Here is a 230-nt window from a genome sequence, read left to right as displayed (position 1 = left end):
TGACCTCAAACAGCTGGATGATGTTGGGATGATGTAGTCTCTTCATGATGTCAGGCTCAGCAGACAGAGACACGAGGCCAGCCACACGGCGTTTGTTGATGATCTTCACCGCCACCTCAGCGCCAGTTCGACGGTGGAGGGCCAACTTCACCTCAGAGAAGCTGCCCTCGCCAATTGTGTGTAAGACCCTGTAGTCCTGGAGGACCTCCTTGTCCAGAGACACGGAGGCC

This window comes from Otolemur garnettii, unplaced genomic scaffold, assembly GCF_000181295.1.
Source record: "Otolemur garnettii isolate 467f Iridium unplaced genomic scaffold, OtoGar3 scaffold00136, whole genome shotgun sequence".
Taxonomy (NCBI): Eukaryota; Metazoa; Chordata; class Mammalia; order Primates; family Galagidae; genus Otolemur; species Otolemur garnettii.
The sequence above is the reverse complement of the archived record's forward strand: the minus strand, read 5'-3'. Positions refer to the sequence as shown.